The 16352-nt window shown below is 43.2% G+C and overlaps 1 protein-coding gene across 3 annotated transcripts in view; it reads left to right on the forward strand.

Annotated features, from left to right (window-relative positions):
- Positions 1-16352, forward strand: part of rusc2 (RUN and SH3 domain containing 2) — a 182986-nt gene that overhangs the window by 25145 nt on the left and 141489 nt on the right. For all 3 annotated transcript variants that reach the window (XM_038790837.1, XM_038790838.1, XM_038790833.1), the window contains exon 2: positions 1972-2071. The gene's annotated coding sequence lies outside the window, so the exon portion shown is untranslated. The remainder of the gene's footprint in view (positions 1-1971; positions 2072-16352) is intronic.

Here is a 16352-nt window from a genome sequence, read left to right on the forward strand (position 1 = left end):
TTCACAGTGGAGGACACTAATAACATGCCAGCAATTGACCGAGAGAAGAAGGTAGGTGAGGACCTGGAAACCATTACTATCACGAAAGAGCAAGTGTTGGGCAAGCTAATGGAGCTCAGGATAGATAGGTCTCCTGGTCCTGATGGAATGCATCCCAGGGTACTGAAAGAGATGGCTGGAGTAATAGCAGATGCACTGGCGGTAATTTTCCAAAATTCGCTGAACACTGGGGCAGTCCCAGAGGATTGGAAAACAGCAAATGTGACGCCACTGTTTAAAAAGGGAAGTAGACAAAAGATGGGGAATTATAGACCGGTTAGCTTAACCTCTGTCGTGGGGAAGATGCTTGAGTCTATTATCAAGAAAGAGATAGGAGGGCACCTCGATAGAAATTGTCCCATTGAACGGACGCAGCATGGATTCATGAAGGGCAGGTCATGCTTGACGAATCTCTTGGAATTCTATGAAGACATTTCGAGCAAGGTAGACAAAGGGGACCCAGTGGATGTGGTGTACCTAGATTTCCAAAAGTCCGTTGACTAGGTACCGCACAAGAGGCTGCTGCATAAGATAAGGATGCATGGTGTTAAGGGTAGAGTACTAGCATGGATAGAGGATTGGTTGTCTAACAGGAAACAAAGAGTGGGAATAAATGAGTGCTATTCTGGCTGGCAATCAGTGACGAGTGGTGTGTCTCAGGGATCGGTGTTGGGACCACAATTATTTACAATTTATATAGACGATTTGGAGTTGGGAACTACGTGTAAGGTATCCAAGTTTGCAGATGACACGAAGGTGTGTGGCAGAGCAAAGTGTACTGAGGACTGTAAAACCTTACAGAGGAACATTGACGCATTGAGTGAGTGGGCAAAGGTCTGGCAGATGGAGTATAATGTCAATACGTGTGAAGTCGTGCATTTTGGTAGGAGTAACAATAGAACGGATTATTACTTAAATGGTAAAAAGCTGCAGCATGCTGCTATGCAGAGGGACCTGGGTGTACTTGTGCATGAGTCACAGAAGGTTGGTCTGCATGTGCAACAAGTAATTAGGAAGGCAAATGGAATTTTGTCCTTCGTTGCGAAGGGGATTGAGTTTAAAAATAGAGAGGTAATGTTGCAGTTGTACAAGGTGCTGGTGAGGCCACACCTGGAGTACTGTGTGCAGTTTTGGTCTCCACATTTGAGAAAGGATGTGCTAGCACTAGAGGGGGTGCAGAGGAGGTTCACTAGGCTGATTCCGGAGTTGAGGGGGTTATCGTATGAGGAGAGGCTGAGTAGATTGGGATTATATTCACTGGAATTCAGAAGGTTGAGGGGGGATCTAATAGAAACATATAACATTTTGAAGGGAATGGATAAGATAGAAGTAGAAAGGATATTTCCACTGGTAGGTGAAAGTAGGACAAGAGGGCATAGCCTCAAGATTAGGGGGAGCAGATTTAGGACTGAATCAAAGAGGAACTTCTTCACTCAGAGGGTGGTTAAAGTATGGAATTCCCTACCGAAAGGAGTAGTAGATACTTCATTGAATATATTTAAAGATAGGGTAGATGTCTTTTTGAAAAATAAAGGAATTACGGGATATGGCGAGAATGCGGCTAAGTGGTTCTGAGACCACGAATAGATCAGCCATGATCTTATAGAATGGCGGAGCAGGCTCGAAGGGCCGGACGGTCTACTTCTGCTCCTAGTTCTTATGTTCTTATGAATTCTGGATGTTGCTATTATTGGAAAAACTTGGAAGTACCAAGGGTTGCCATTAGAATGCACCAGATGAAGAGATGGGTTGCAATTTGAATACACCAGATGGAGAGAATAACGACAAGATGCTGGAAACCTGTGATTTAGAAAGTAAAATAATTTTAGAATGCCTAATGATTCATTCAAGGCAAGTATGAAGGATGACTTAAACTAGTTCCATTTAATTCAGGGTCACGTCTAAATCTATCTATCTGTTGTTGTCTTTTAGATACAACTGGTCTGCTTTATTACAACAATGTAGCGTTGGAACCTCTAGCTGGGAGCTGAAAGGTTGAATCCCAGTCTAGATTGATACCTGCATTACAGAGGTGAGTTAATAGCAATTATAACTGAATCACCAGTCATTCCCTCTTTCTGCTGACAGATTGCCCATCTGATGGAAATCACAGGGATGTTTGCAGTTCGTATTTTTCAGTCTCCTAAGAATAGCAGAGATGAAATCTGGAAATATTTTACATTATAGACAGTGACGTAAATGTAAGAATTGTGGTGCTCACCTTGTCTGTGTATGTGCACAGCTATCTCCTAGTTAAAATGCCCCATGATCCAAGACACCAATCAGCCCTCCTTAGAGGAGAACTGAAACTTGAATGATTTTTGTCCTGCGTCTGGCAAATGGCATCAGAACTAAATGAAATGAAACATACTAGGATCGGTTTAGCTCAGTGGGCTATACAGCTGGTTTGTAATGCAGAACAAGGCCAGCAGCGCGGATTCAATTCCCGTACCGGCTTACCCGAACGGGTGCCGGAATGTGGCAACTAGGGGCTTTTCTCAGTAACTTCATACATGTGACAATAAAAGATTATTATCAAATCTTATTATACAATACAAATTGTTGAATTGAAAATAATATTTTGCAAGGTTATTGGTTGAATTTAGCAGTGACATATTATGTAATCTGCATTAAATTGTAATCCTTGTTTTTCATGATCTAGTGTTTGAGAAAATTGAACTGCAGTCCAAGCAAACCAGTTGATTTACCATTATTACAGGCCGTTGGCACGAAGAAGTAAAATAGTTTACAAGAAAAAAACAACATAGGCTGTCATTACTTTTGTAAGAAATAGTTCAATAAAAAATAAAATGAGTATTTCTTCTAATCCAAACATTTTGACCTGACTAATTATTTTAGATGCCAGAAAAAAATGAACATATGAATCACAATATTTTTTTGAAAATAGTATGTTAGACATATAAAGTATTGTTATACAAAATCTGTTATTGTCATTTTAGCACAACGATCCAAACAGCTGTATAGCTAACCAGCAACACCCATTTTAAATGCATTTATTTGGTCTAGGCTTTCTTAATTTGGCATTGATGTATTGGGTTCTTTATTTAAATCCCAAATTCCTGTACTTGCCTTTTAATAAGTAGTGAAAATGCATCTACAGAATAAACTAAAGGGAAGCCATTCATGTTCACATTTTCTGAGTGTTAAGGACTGTAGAAGATGCTGATAGTGGCATTAAGGTAAGGTAGCAGAATGTTTCAATCGGAGAACAAAGATCAGTGCTCCATGAAAACATAACTGAAGGACAAGTGACAGTTGGCCCGTTTAGGGGGGGGGGGGGGGGTGTTAGGTAGGGAGGGAGATTGGGTTGAGTTACGTTGGAACAAAACATTTTTTCTGATTGACGAATTGAGTCCAGAAGGATGTAATGTACCTAATTGGAAGATGAGGTGCTGTTCCTCCAGTTTGAATGAGCTTCACTGGAACATTGCAGGAAGCCAGGGAGGGACATACGGGCACGAGAGCAAGATGCTGACCTGAAATGGCAAGCGACAGGAAGGTTGGGGTCATGCTTGCAGACAGAGGGAAGGTCTTCCGCAAAGCGCAGTAAGAGGTCTCACAACACCAGGTTAAAGTCCAAAAATCCTGGAACACCCTGACAGCACGGTGGGTGTACCTGCACCTCAGGTACTGCAGCGGTTGAAGAAGGCAACTCACCGCCACCTCCTGAAGAGCAACTAGGGATGGGCAATAAATGCTGGCCTAACCAGCGACACCCACATCCCATAAATGAATTAACAAAGAAATGGAAACCGAGAGGTCAGGAAGGGAAGTGTCAGAGATGGACCATGTGAAAATGAGAGATGTTGAATCAAAGCTTCATTGGACCAGTCCTTTCCTTAAACTAAAATCTAAATAGCTATATTCTTTAGAGTTTGTTATGTATAGCACAGAAGGAGGACATTTGGCCCATCGTGGCTGCACCGGCTCCCAAAAGAGAAACCAAGCTAGTTGATTAATTGATCTGTTTATTGTCACGTGTACCGAGGTACAGTGAAAAGTATTTTTCTGCGAGCAGCTTAACAGATCATTAAGTACATGAAAAGAAAATACATAACAGGGCAACACAAGGTACACAATGTGACTACATAACACCGACATCGGGTGAAGCATACAGGGGTGTAGCATTAATCAGGTCAGTCCATAAGAGGGTTGTTTAGGAGTCTGGTAACAGCGGGGAAGAAGCTGTTTTTGAGTCTGTTTGTGCGTGTTCTCAAACTTTTGTATCTCCTGCCCGATGGAAGAAGTTAAAAGTGGTTTGGGTGCAATCATACTCAAAAGTGTTTCCAGACCTGGAAAAAGAGAGGCTTTCAAAAAATAGAACCGTAAATTGGGCAATTAAAGCTTAATTTTGTAACTGGTATTAATCCATAGTTTAAAAAGGAAAATTGTCAGCTGATTAAATCTTATCAAATGGTTATGCAAATAAAAACAGAAATGAGATGGAAACTTGAATTGGAGTGGAGGAAACAAAGCAAGATTAAGCAGTGTCTGTGATTTCCGATTTCCTGCTATAGAACATAGAACAGTACAGCACAGAACAGGCCCTTCGGCCCTCGATGTTGTGCCGAGCCATGATCACCCTACTCAAACCCACGTATCCACTCTATACCCGTAACCCAACAACCCCCCCCCCAACCTTACTTTTTAGGACACTACGGGCAATTTAGCATGGCCAATCCACCTAACCCGCACATCTTTGGACTGTGGGAGGAAACCGGAGCACCCGGAGGAAACCCACGCACACACGGGGAGGACGTGCAGACTCCACACAGACAGTGACCCAGCCGGGAATCGAACCTGGGACCCTGGAGCTGTGAAGCATTTATGCTAACCACCATGCTACCGTGCTCCCCTGCACGGGAGCTTTGAGCTATCTTTGAGTTCCAGCGATAGGTAGTTGCAGCCAAGGCAAGATGGAGTTGGATCGCCTTAGGAAATAGGCACATAAAGGTGACTAGGTCAAAAGTACTGTTGTTGTATCTTTTCATTTAAAAAAAACAACCATTTATTAAATTAATGTAAAACTCCAACAGTTGTACTGCTGGAGGCATTTACTTTTGTAGAATCTCAAATTAAAGAATTTCTACAGGCTGTCAGCTTGCGTCTCTGGAGTCCTCACTGTGAGCTGTGACTGTCGACATTAGAATAGCTGGCAGGGAGTAATACTTGTAACAGCCTAGATCTCCGAAAGGACGCCAAGGCTCTGAACTGACAACAATTGGGCTCCTGTTAATTTTGAACCCTGTGTAGGCTTTCCTGTAGAAAAGTAGTGAGGATATTTTTGTGCAGCAGCTGTTCTCTGAAAGCCACATATGGATAATTTGAAAACTGAAGTATGTTGTACAGCTAGAAAACTTGGCACATAGCTTTGTGGTAATTCAAGATCCTCACGCCCATCCTGTTTGTTGCTGACTCACTACTCCTGTTTCAATGCACATAATTGTAAGCCTTCTGTAACTCGGAGGTTTCTATCCATGTAAAGTGCCAATTGAGAGCACCAGATCATAACAGCAGCTTTTGCGTTTACCTCCCTCAACAGCAAAGTACACTCAAATCAGTTTTAACATTGGATGCTAATGATGGTTCGCAAATAATGTTGTATCAGTCACGGGGATATCAAACCTGTAATTTAAACATTAGAAGATATTTTCATATTCAGTGACTGCATCTGGAGTATTGTGTCCAGCCTCCGCATTTAGGAAAGCATGTACAATAGCGGTGGGCAGCACAGTGAGGGTTCACTAAATTTGTCCTGGGGATGAGAGGGTTGTCCTATGATAAGAGACTGAGTAAATTGGGCCTTTATTCTTTGGAGTTTAGAAGTGTGAGAGGCGATCTCATTGCAACGTACAAAATTCTGATGGGGCTTGATAGAGTGACTGCTGAGAGATTATTTCTGCTGGTCGGTAATCTAAAACCTAGGACTCTGCTCCTCCCTCTGCAACTGGATCCTCGATTACCTGACCCACAGACCACAATCAATGAGAATAAACAATGACACCTCCTCCACGAAAGCCTTCAATACTGGGGCCCCACAAGGCTGAGTACTTCGCCCCCTACTATACTCCCTATACACACATGACTGTGGCAGAATTTGGCTTCAACTTTACCTACAAGTTTTCTGATGACTGCAATGGGTCGGATCTCAAACAACGATGAGTCAGAGTACAGAAGGGAGATAGAGAACTTAGTGGCATGGTGTAACGACAACAATCTCTCCCTCAATGCCAGCAAAACTAAGGAGCTGGTTATTGACTTCAGGAAGTGAAGTGTCGTCCACGCCTCTGTCTGTATCAATGGTGCCGAGGTGGAGATGGTTGACAGCTTCAAATTCCTACAAGTAAACATCGGCAACAATCTATCCTGGTCCTCCCACGTCAATGCTACAAACAAGAAAGCACAACAGCGCCTTTACTTCCTCAGGAAATTAAGGAAATTTGGCATGTCCGTAATGACTCTTACCAATTTCTATGTACCATAGAAAACATCCGATCTGGCTGCATCGCAGCTTTTTATGGCAACTGCTCAGCCCAAGCATGTAAGAAACAACAGAAAGTCGTGAACACAGCCCAGTTTATCATGCGAACCCGCCCGCCCGCCCCCTCCATCCATTGACTTTGTTTACTCCTCCCGCTGCCTTGGAAAAGCAGGCAGCATAACCAAAGACCCCTCCCACCCATGTTATTCTCTCTTCCAACCTCTTCTATCAGACAGAGGATACAAAAGTTTGAGAACACGCACCCATAGATTCATAAAGCGCTTCTTCCCCGCTGTTACCAGATTTCCAAATGGCCCTCTTATGGACTGAACTGATCTTTCTGCGCATCCTCTCTTCAGTTGTAGCACTATATACCGAATACTTCACCCGCTGTCAATGTTTATGTATTTTCATTATGTTACCTTGTGTATTTATCATATGTTCTATGTTTTCATGTATGGAGCGATCTGTCTGGACCGTACGCAGAACATACCTTTCACTGTACCTCGGTATACATGACAAAAATCTAAATCTTTAAAAAAAATCTAAATCACATGGGACACAGTCTCAGGGTAATGGGCCGATCATTTGGGATTGAGATAAGGAGAATTTCTTCACTCAAAGGATTATGAATCTTTGAATTCTTTACTTGGGAGGGTTGTGGATGTTCCATTGTTGAATAAGTTTTTGGCTGGGAATCAAGGGATCAAGGGAGATACTTCTCCTGATGGTTCAGTGCACATTCTTTTATATATTCCTATTTCTCCTCCCCTCTATCAAGAGTATGTTGGAAAGATTCAGCAGGCCTGGCAGAAACTGTGGAGAAAGAAACAGAGCTCTGAACTTACAAACTTAAAACCTATGCTATTGCTAGTAGCAGTGCTATTTTATTTGTCTTCAGAGGCCGTGCTCAAATCATTAGCTACCATATATATTTGAATCATTTGTTAAAAAATTTTCCAGTTATCACTTAAGTTACCGGTTGTTTTCGGCTGCCGTGGAGGTCGGACATGTTCCATTGAATCGGTCGGTTGTCGAGGATCCATATGCTGCGAGGCCATCCACCGTCGAACAGTTACTACTTTTGTTTCTGTCTTTTTGTCTTTAAGCTTTCCTGAAGTCATGTCCTGGTACCATATGTTATTTCTTATGTCCAAATAATGCTCGTAGTCTTCCAGTTGAAGAAAATGCTTCATGGAGTAAGTTTGTTCTCTCTCCAGAGCTTAAACTAGATGTTACATGAACATGATTGATTAAGAGGTACACCTGTGTTGAGCTGTCTGTCTGTGTCTTGTCACTAGCCACTGTTCCTGTGAAGAGAGTGATCCTGGCTTCAGTCTGTCTATTTATACATCTCTCGTGCTCCCTCTAGTGATTACTTAGTTGTAGTGTATTTACATTAACCCCTTGTGTACATGCAGATATGCAGATCACTACAGATGTGAGCGATTCTACCCGTAGACTTTTTGAGGCATTCCCAGAGTGCAGTCAATGCAAAATCTTCTGAATTCACAGGAATTTCTACACTGATGTTTTATTAGTCTCACTCCAAAAGCCCTTGGAAAAGTTACACCTTGTTGAATATGATGTAACTGGATTTTTGATGGAGTATTAACTTCATAATTACAGTATGAAGTCTTACAACACCAGGTTAAAGTTCAACAGATTTGTTTCGAATCACTAGCTTTCGGAGCACAGCTCCTTCCTCAGGTGAATCATTCAGGTGAAACTAGATTGAGGTGTCAAAATCAAAGCAATCAATTTAATATGATTCCCATTCCCTTTGAGAACACCACAACATGTTTCTGAAAAGATCCACAGTCTAAGGATCAAGGTAGAATCCTTAAATAGGAAGTTGAAGAAGAAAGCCAATCCTCTCATGCTCTTCTCAATGCAGAGAGCAAAAAAACAAGGATTAGGTTTGTCAGTATTGGGAAGGAAATCTGGACTATTGAGGGAAAACCCCATTGCTCATCTTTACCTTGGGGAATGATCAAAACAAGAAAACTGACCAGGAAAAGTTTTTAAAAATAACAAATGCTGGTAAATATTAGGAGGGTGGGTAGCATTTGTGAAGGGATGTGCTTACATTTCAGATGAAGACTAGGAAAAGCTAAGTGTCCCAGCTCTTAGAATGGAATATTTCAATTGCTTTTCTTCACCAGGAGAAATCTAAAATTAGTTGGATTAAAATGAGAATTGCTTACATCTATTACTCCATTTGCTCACTTGTAATCTGTAAAATTAAGTGATTTAAGGATTTACGTCTGACCTTGCTTCAGTTTGTGTTCACTTCCTGAAGATTGGAGATGCGTACAGTAAGGTGCTTACAACAGACATGGGGCAGGAGTTTCAACCCCCATTGGGGACAAGTGCAGAAATGGATGGGGCCATTGGCCGAGCTGTCACTGTACCATCCTGGAATATATTCCATCCTAGAACATATTCCTGGAGACTGGATTAGCATCTGAAAGCATACTTGCCAACCAATTGAGAATACGTCATGGCTTATTGCGACCTATTTTTAGAGATTGATTGGAATTTTCCAGATGTTGGGTTAATTGACTCGCTGCCTGAAGGTGGCTCCCTGTGACCAAGGTCGCCCCATGTTCCTGGCCATAGCTGCAGCTAGAGGGCGGTGTGTGGAGAGACTAGCTGTAAATTGCTGCAATCCAGTTTTATCAGCAGTAACATTATTGTTTTTGAAAGGCTACAAAGAGCTCCCTTATATGTTTCTGTTTGATTCATTGTTGTCAAAATGAGAGCATTATCCATGTTTACTCAGTTTTAAATGTTGTGCTTGTCAAAAATAAGACACCAGTGCTGGAGAATGAAACACAATTCCACTTTCGGCACCCAGTATTAGATATAAATCCCAAAATCAGAAATAGCACAAGCAGAACAGAATATTGTACTCTGTCCCTACATGCTACTTAATCCCAACTTCAAAGGCCTTGAATTGCTGTGATGTCCATTTCCCATATCCTAAACTAGCTATTTACATGACTAATTTGGGTGAGAATAGTAAATTATGGATCATTTTGAACTGCAGACGATCACCCGCAAGAGCACAACACAGAACAAGAATTAGGTTCAGGAGCCTGCCATTCTGCCCTCCCCCCAACTTGCTCCGTCATTCTATAAGATCATGGCTGATCTGATTGTGGCCTCAACTCCACTTTCCTGTCTGCCGCCCTATAACCTTTGACACCTTGTCAATTAAAAATATATCTAACTCAGCCTTGAATATATTCAATGACCCAGCTTTAATTGCTGTCTGGGGAAGAGATTTCCATAGACTAATGGCCCCCTGGGAGAAAAGGTTTCTCCTCATATTAGTTGTATAAGGGAGAGCCCCATTTTTAAAATGGCTTCCCCTAGTTCTAGACCCCTTACGAGGGAAAACATCCTCTCAGCATTCACCCCGTCAAGTCTCCTAGGGATTTTAAATGTTTCAATAAGATTACCTCTCATATTTTTCTAAATTCCAACGAGTATCGGCACAACCTATTCAACCTTTTCTCGTAAGACAATAATAATAATCTTTTATTAGTGTCACAAGTAGGTTTACATTAACACTGCAATGAGGTTACTGTGAAAATCCCCTAGTCGCCACACTCCGCCACCTGTTCGGGTACACAGAGGGAGAATTCAGTCTGTCCAATTCACCTAACAAGCATGTCTTTCGTGACTTGTGGGAGGAAACCAGAGCACCTGGATGAAACCCACGCAGATACAGGGAGAACGTGCAGAGTCCACACAGACAATGACCCAAGGTAGTGTAGTGGTTAGCACTGTTGCTTCACCGCACCACCCCTTCATCTGAGGACTTACTTGAGTAAACTTTCTCTGAACTGCTTCTAAACAATGAATTCTAGGATTTTCAGGATGGCAGATGTTAGGCATCACGTGAAGGAAGCCCCATGCGATTACTGTTTCCACTTTTCTTTTGAGTATCATTAATTTCATTAAATTGGTTGATGACAACAACATAAGTGTCGTCGTGAGGAGTGTGGATGGAAGCTAGCATTACAAAGAGCCACAGATAGATTAATTGAATGGGAAAAGCTGTATCAAATGGATTTCAATATTGGCAGATGCCCACTTTAGAGCGAAAAGAATAGAGTGGGGTACTTTCTAAATTGTGAAAAGCTGGAACAACGGAGCTACAGAGTCATTGGGGGTCCATGTACATAGGAATTTGCACTGGAATTTTGCTACGCTATCCCAAACTGATTACTTACATAGGAAGAGAACAGAGTTCATCCAGTTGGCATTGATGAAGTCGGGATCAAACCTGGCTGTGATGCTTTTCATCATCTACCAGGCTGCTGATGCCACTGTCAGTTTCATCTTCTGATTTGTAATTAGTATTGTAATAATGGAAGAAAAATACCGAATTACGGCCAGAAATATTGGACCTGTTGTATTTTCAAAAAATGAACAAACAAGCCAAAAATGGTTGAGGATGTACAGTCAGTCAGTGACTGAATTGGAGGTGGGTGATACTCTGAGAGACAATGGAATCCAACCTGTTTTCAGTCAAAGATACTTCTAAAGCTAATTGCCATCTCTAATGGAGACAATAGGAGAAGAATGAAGGACAAGTATCATCTTATCAAGAGTTACCCTGTATGTCATCCACCCTGTAGGTGGATTTTGCCTTCCAGGAATATACAAAGACTGGAGAAAACCAAGCTGAAAAACTGCCCGTGCATGGAGTGTGTGAGTCACCAAAGAAAAAGTCAGCAGCAGCAACCCCGCAGACGCTTTTTGCAGGCGTATCCCTTTCTCCCCCTCTTTAATTGTTGAAGTAAGCCAAGTCAGCTGAAACAGAAGCCAAGAAACCTCGCAGAAGACTGGAATCTCAAAACCAACTTCGCCCACTGAACTCGGGACTACTGGAATCTCAAAGTACTATAGCTGCAACGCTCAATCCCCTACCCCTAAAAGGATTGTTTCATATACTTTATTTTACTAACTTACTTTGGATTTCATTCTCACTTCTAATCTGTATTCATATTTTTCCATGTGTTGATATAATTTTCTTGCCTTTGGTAGTTAATAAACTCAACTCTATATTTAACTTAAAGCCAAATTAAATTGGCTCCTTTTAAAACATAAGTATTGGGACTGATAAAAGGGATCCTTTTGAGATTAGGCTTGTTGCAACCAGCAGAGGAGGGTTGAATAAAGAAAGGGAGCCAGCTCATCTCTCCTTACCCGGCCATAACAATCTAGGGGTATCCCAGTCAGATAGTAACAAATTGAGAGATCTCGCCCAGGTTGATTAATTTGGGGAACCTCACCTGGGGACATTAGTAACTCTTTTATCCCAGCCTACTCTTAACATATAGATCCAATATTATTTGTTCTTATATTGGAAGGAGCTGGCCATTTAACTCCTTACGCCTGTCCTGCTATTCAGTGAGATCATTGCCAATTTGTAACCTGACTCCCTTCACCTAGTTTGGCAGTCTATCCCTGAATGCAGGGTTTTTCAAACTGCGAGTCATGGCCGAATGTCGGGAGGGTCGCAGAGCGACTGGTCGTCGCGTTCCCAATCGTGGGAAAAGTACCCAACGGCTGCAACCGACTTTTAAGAATGACTGCCGCCCCATGCATGCACGCCCTCAGGCGGATCCTGCAGTGCACAGGTGTGGCACTAACAATTATACTCAAAGACGAAAGACATGTACAATAGAGGCTTTATTGCTGTGCGATGCTATTCCTCCATCTGCAACTGTAGACTAGGGTCTGAGTGACTCACACGCATATTTATACACAAGCTCCCTGTGGGCGGAGCTAGCCGGCAGGGGCTTACCGGAGGAACCTGTATTACAGGTACAGGCATACATCCCCCTACTGCAAGTACGCATCACTACAGTGGTTATATCACCACAACAGGCCTGAGATCTGAGACCCTCCCCTTGCTGTCTCTGTTCACCCACATGGTCATTACACTGTCCTTCTTCCAGCAGCCCATCCTGTTAAGGTTGCGCCCCCGCTCCGTTCTCATAGAGCCGCAGCTCCCCCCACCACGGCTCCTGTGCATATTCATACATTACCCGGAGAGTGGCCCAGAGCCCAGGGGACAGACGGCCCCCACCTGAGGTCACAGCGCTTTCCCAGACTGCCTGCTCCTGTTGTCCATGCAATGTCCCAGTACCGATTTTTTAAAAATAAGAATACTAACGACGGAGATTTCCGCCAGAAACCATGGCAGAGAGTAGGTACACACACGGCACATACACTGAGGTCACGCGATCTGTTTGTGCTTTGGACGCGAAATCGTGGAGGAGCACTAAGAAGAGAGAGCCAGAGATACAAACAGGCCAGGATCTCATAACTGGATCTGCTATAGAGAGGTGTTGAGGAGAGTCCATGGCAGTACAAAGCAGTGCTGGTGTCATAGAGTCATAGTCATAAGGTACAGAAAAGGCCATTTGGTCCATCAGGTCTGCATATTGCACAGAAAAGGCCCATCGCTTCTGCACTGGACAAAAACAACCACCTAACTATTCTAATCATGTTTTCCAGCACTTGGCCCATAGCCATGTATTCCTTGGGATCGCAAGTGCACATTTAACTACTACTTTTTTTTTTTTAATTTAGATTACCCAATTATTTTTTCCAATTAAGGGGCAATTTAGCGTGGCCAATCCACCTACTCTGCACATTTTTGGGTTGTGGGGGCGAAACCCACGCAGACACGGGGAGAATGTGCAAACTCCACACGGACAGTGACCCAGAGCCGGGATCGAACCTGGGACCTCAGCGCCGTGAGGCGGTTGTGCTAACCACTAGGCCACCATGCTGCCCTATTTAACTACTTCTTAAGTGTTATGAGGGTCTCTGCTTCCGTCAACCTTTCAGGCAGTGAGTTTCAGACTCCCACCATCCTCTGGGTAGAAATGTTATTCGTCACATTCCCTTTAAACCTTTTGCCTCTTGCCTTAAAATTTATGACCCCTGGTCATTGATCCCTCCACCAAGGGGAAAAGTTTCTTCCTGTCTACTCTATCTATGCCCGTCATAATTTTATGCATCTCAATCATATTGGTTCCCCACCCCCCCCACGGGTAAATCTCCTCTGCACCCTTTCCAGTGCTATCACACCCCTCCTATAATGTGGATTCCAGAACTACACACGATACTCTAGCTGTGGCTGAACCAACATTTTATACAGTTCCAGCGTAACCCCGCTGCCCTTAAAATCTATGGCTCAGCTAATATACCATATGCTTTCTTAACCACTATATCCACCTGCTCTGCTACTTTAAGGGACCAGTGTACATGCTCGCCAAGGTCTCTCCGATCCTTGTTGTTTCTCAGGGTCCTGCCGTATATCCTGTATTCCTTGCCTTACTTGTCCTGCCCAAGTGCATCACCTCTCGCCTATCCGGATTGAATTCCATTTGCCACTGATCAACTCATCTGACCAGCCCATCTATATCGTCCTGTAATTGAAGGCTAACCTCTTCACTATTTACAACCTCACCATTATTTTTAACAGCTGCAAAGTTATTGATCACTCTCCTACATTCATATCTAAATCATTTATATAAACCACTAACAGCAAGGTCCCCAACATTGATTCTTGCGGGACCCCACTGGACACAGGCTTCCAGTCAGAAAAACACCCCATAACCATCACCTTCTGCTTCCTGCCACTCAGCCAATTTTGGATCCTATTTGCCAAATTTCCTTGGATGCCATGGACTCTTACCTTGGCTATCGGTCTTTCATGAGGGACCCTATCAAAAGCCTTGCTGAAGGGCAGCACGGTGGCACAATGGTTAGCATTGCTGCCTACGGTGCTGAGGACCCGGGCCCTGGGTCGCTGTCCATGAGGAGTTTGTACATTCCCCCTGTATCTGCATGGGTTTTACCCCCACAACCTAAAGATGTGCAGGCTAGGTGGATTGGCAACGTTAAATTGCCCCTTAATTGGAAAAAATAATTGGGTACTCTAAATCTATTTAAAAAAAGAAGCCTTGCTGAAGTCCAAGTCAAATGCATTTCATCTCTGAAAAATTCAATTAATTTGGTCAAACATGACCTCCCCTTAATAAAATCATGCTGGATGTTCTTGATTAATCCCTATTCCCCACCACTGAGGTTAGACTGAATGGCCCGTAGTTTCCTGGTTTAACCCATCCTCCCTTCAATAATGCCACATTGACTGTCGGCACCTCTCCTGTGGCCAGAAAAGAATTGAAAATTATTGCCAGCACCCCTGCTATTTCCCGCTATTTCCTTCCATGCCTCACTCAACAGCCTGGGATACATTTCTTCTGGCCCAGAATATTTGTCTACTTTTAAGCCTGCCAGATCATTCAGAACCTTCTCTCTGTCTCTTGTTAATTTCTTCATTTTATTACAATCCTTCTCCCTGATTTCTATACCCACACTGTCCCTCTCACGAATTATTTAGAACCCTACCAAATCCTCCGGCTCCACACACAAATTACCACTGTGGCCCTGAATGGGCCCTACTCTTTCCTTAGTTATCCTTTTACCTTAAATGTACTTATAAAACAACTTAAGGATTTTCCTTTATTTTACCTGGCAGTATCCTTTCATGTCCCTTTTTGCTTTCCTAATTTCCTTTTTAAGTTCCTTTTTGCACATTCTATGCTCCTCAAGAGCTTCTGCTGCTTTGAGCCCTTGATGCCTTCCTTTTTCTCTTGACCCAATGCTGTATATCCCTCGATATGCAGGGTTTACTGGATTTGTTGGTTCCCCCCTCTTTCTTGATTGAAACATGTGAGCTCTGTAACCTCCCGATTTCCTTTTTGAATGTGTCCCAGTGTTCTGTTATCTAAAAGTGCCTGATCCCAGTCTATGTTGACCAAATCATGTCTGATCTTATTAAAATTGGCCTTCTCCCAGTTGAGAACTTTGATCTCAGGCCCATTGTTGAACTTTTCCATAACAATCTTTAATCTAACGGAGTTATGACCACTGTCTGCAAAATGTTCCCCCATTGATACTTCAACCACTTGCCCAGCTTAGTTACAGAAAATGCAAAATACCCCGAATTTGAATTATTTGTATGCACACCTGCCTTTGGTTCTTTATATTGCAGATGTACCCATGCCCCAAACTTTTGCCCGATCCCAAACCTCTCCATTACCGTTATCAGATAACCCCATTCTACCTGATCGAATGCCTTCTCCACATCCAGAGCTGCCACCACTTCTGTTTTCCTTCCCTCTGCTGGAGGAAGGACCACATTCAGCAACCTCCTCACATTTGAAAACAACTGCCTTCCCTGAACGAACCCCGTCTGGTCCTCCCCGATCACCTTCAGGAGACACCCCTCCAGCTTTAACACTGATACCTTTGCCAACCTTTTGGCATCTACGTTCAGCAGTGAAGTGGGTCGATACGACCCACACTCCACCGGGTCCTTATCTTTCTTCAGCAGTAACGAGATGAAAGCCTGTCCCATCGTTTGTGACAAGACACCCCGTTGCCGTGTCCTTGAACATGCCCACCATCAATGGGGCCAGCTTGTCTTGAAATTTAGTACAGAATTCGGCTGGGTACCTGTCGGGCCATGCCGCCTTCCCTGCCTGCGTCTTCCCTCCTTCACCTCTTGAACCCTCCTGGCTCCTCCACGCGCACCCTATCCTCCTCTCCCAATTGCCGATACTCTAACCCATCCAAGAACTCCATCATCTCCCGTTCCTTCTCTGGAGGCTCTGACCTATATAGGTCTCTATAAAATTCTTCAAATATTTCATTAATCTGCTCCGGAGCCACCACCAACGTCCTCGCCTTATTCCGTACCCAAACTATCTCA

This window comes from Scyliorhinus canicula, chromosome 3 (genome assembly GCF_902713615.1).
Source record: "Scyliorhinus canicula chromosome 3, sScyCan1.1, whole genome shotgun sequence".
Taxonomy (NCBI): Eukaryota; Metazoa; Chordata; class Chondrichthyes; order Carcharhiniformes; family Scyliorhinidae; genus Scyliorhinus; species Scyliorhinus canicula.